Below are 3,303 nucleotides of genomic sequence, written 5' to 3' on the forward strand. Positions count from 1 at the left end.
GAGCAATCTTGTACTCAATTGGGAGAAGTGTCATTTTATGGTGACACATGGCATTGTCTTAGGTCACATTGTCTCTTCAAAAGGAATAGAGGTAGATAAGTCTAAAGTGGAAATCATTCAAAAATTACCTATCCCTAGGACTGTGAAAGATGTGAGATCTTTTTTAGGACATTCTGGTTTTTATCGAAGATTCATTCATTCTTTTAGTACCATTGCCAAACCATTGTGTAACTTGTTGTCACAAGATGTCCAATTTGATTGGACATCAAAATGTCAAGAAGCTTTTGAAAAGCTTAAAGGATTGTTGACAACTGCACCAATCATGCAAGCTCCTGATTGGACTTTACCATTTGAACTGATGTGTGATGCTAGTGATTTTGTGGTTGGGGCTGTTTTAGGGCAAAAAAAAGACAAGAAACCTCATGTCATATATTATGCTAGCAAGACTTTGAATGATGCTAAATTAAATTACACTACAACTGAAAAAGAACTCTTAGTTGTGGTCTTTGCATTAGACAAGTTTAGGTCTTATTTGGTTGGATCTCTTGTTATTGTTTTCACTGATCATGCAGCATTGAAATATTTGCTCACAAAACAAGATGCCAAACCACGTTTGATTCGATGGATCCTCCTACTCCAAGAGTTTAACCTTGAAATTCGAGATAAAAAGGGAGTAGAGAATGTAGTGGCTGATCATTTGTCTCGTCTTTCAAGCTATGAGACCATAATTGATGAATCTCCAATAAATGAACTCTTTGCTGATGAAAATTTATTTTGTGCAGGTAATGTCTCTTACATTGGTTCTCCATGGTATGCTGGCATAGCAAATTACCTAGCCACAAGTCAGATTCCTTCTCATTGGTCTAAACTTGACAAACAAAAATTCTTGCGCAATGTGCGCACCTTTTTTTGGGATGACCCCTACCTATTTAAATATTGTCCTGACCAAATTATTAGGTGGTGCATCCCTGATCATGAAATTCCAAGGGTCATTAATTTTTGTCATGCATTAGCCTGTGGTGGGCATTTCTCTTCCAAGAAAACCATTGCCAAAATCTTGTAGTGTGGTTTTTATTGGTCTACCATGTTTAAAGATGTTCATGCCTTCTGTGTTACATGTGACCGATGCCAACGACTAGGTAGCCTCACTAGACGTAACATGATACCCCTTAACCCCATCCTTGTTTTGGAAATATTTGATTGTTGGGGGATTGATTTCATGGGACCATTTCCAAGTTCATTTGGTTACCAATTCATCCTTGTAGCTGTTGATTATGTATCTAAATGGGTGGAGGCCATTGCATCTCGAACCAATGACCATCGAGTTGTGGTCAAATTCTTGAAAGAAAATATTTTCTCTCGTTTTGGCATGCCCCGGGCTATGATTAGTGATGGGGGAAAACATTTTTGTAACAAGCCCGTTGGGATTTTGATTAGAAAATATGGTGTAATTCACAAGGTCAGTACCCCCTATCACCCACAGACTAGTGGCCAAGCTGAGTTGGCAAATAGGGAGATCAAGAACATTTTAGAGAAAACAGTCAATCCAAACCGTAAAGATTGGTCCCTACGACTAGTTGATGCTTTGTGGGCATATCGCACTGCTTATAAGACCTCTTTAGGAATGTCTCTTTATAGGCTAGTTTTTGGAAAGCCTTGTCATCTCCCTGTTGAGATTGAGCACCGTGCATATTGGGCCATTCGGCAATTCAATGACAATGAAAATGAGGTTGGCAAAAATAGAAAGCTTCAATTGGATGAATTAGAGGAGCTAAGAAATGATGCATTTGAAAATGCAAAAATTTCAAAACATAAGATGAAAACTTTACATGATAAATATATTCTTAGAAAATCCTTTCATGTTGGTCAAAAGGTTCTCTTGTATAATTCACGATTACATCTCTTTCCTGGGAAGTTGAGGACAAAATGGATTGGTCCATTTGTGATTAAATCCATCTCTGAGCATGGTGCATTTGAGGTAGAAAATCCCAAGAATGGAAATATTTTCAAAGTAAATGGTCATCGATTGAAACTTTATCTTGAAAATGTTGTGGCTGAAGTTGAGACATTGGATCTTGAAGATCCAATACCATTGTAGTATCAAAAGTAATGAGTTTTTATTTTTATTTTATTTTTATTTTTATTTTTATTTTCATTTTCATTTTTTTCTTCTTTCTTCCATCTCTTATATTTTCTTGTTCATGCATTCGGGACAATGCATTATTTTAAGTTGGGGGGTGTGAGGTTCTTTATTTTCAAAAAAAAAAAAACATCAATGTTTTCTTTTATGTTTTCTTTTATGTTTTCTTTTAGTTGTGATATGCAGGTTAAAAAAAAAATTCAAGCAAGAAGTTAGCTCATGCCCAATTCAATCAGACATTCATCCTTGAAAACAGATGGGGAGTAACAATTTTCTAATCTTTATACTTTTCTTCTCTTTCTCTTTTACATTAAGGATAATGTAAAACTTAATTTTAGATATTTCATTATGTTGAATGCTTGAGATAACCATGCTTGTTAAAAACAAATAAAAAAAATACTTGCATTGGTATGTGAATGAGACTTGTTGAGGATCATCATTACTTTTTTGGGTTCATTATTGTGTTAAACATTGCATGCTTTAATCTGGGATAGATAATATCTTATAAAGCAAGATATAACATACTTTTTTTTAAGATTATTGAAGTACATCTTTCCTTGTAAAAGTTGTGTGAGTTGTGTGAATATGCATGAAAGATGAGTATGATGCTTTACTTGTGATTATCCCTTTTGATCTAGTCCTAAACAAGGTTTAAGTAAATAGAGTAATAATCATTACATAAATAAATAAATAAATAAATGTGTACAAAGTTCTATCTACTCCAATGTTTTGAGTTGCTTAGTAACTAGGGGTATTCATCACAAATGTTTATCTTTACGTCAAACGGCAGCTTGAAATATGAGTATGCAAAGCACTTTAAGTTTGTGACTTTGTGAGTAACCGGGTGCATTCATCACAGATGTTTGTATTCGCGTCAAAAGGGAAGTGACAACTTAAAGACAAAGAATAAATCATATCTTCAAAAAAAAAAGAAAAAAAAAAGAAAAAAATATATATAGAGATATTTCTCTAGTTTGCTACCTTGTTTGTGTTGGTGAGAAGGGAAGATTACAAGTTGAGTTTTCATATGAATCAATTATGTTGGTTGCACGATAAATATGACTGAATTTGGAAATTTTGTATGGATGTTTGATTTAGAGAATGTGAGTATGCTTATTTTTCTTTATTTGCTATTGTGTACACTAAGTTAAAGATACCAATGT

The sequence above is a fragment of the Populus euphratica genome, unplaced genomic scaffold, assembly GCF_000495115.2.
Source record: "Populus euphratica unplaced genomic scaffold, PopEup_1.0 scaffold146.1, whole genome shotgun sequence".
Taxonomy (NCBI): Eukaryota; Viridiplantae; Streptophyta; class Magnoliopsida; order Malpighiales; family Salicaceae; genus Populus; species Populus euphratica.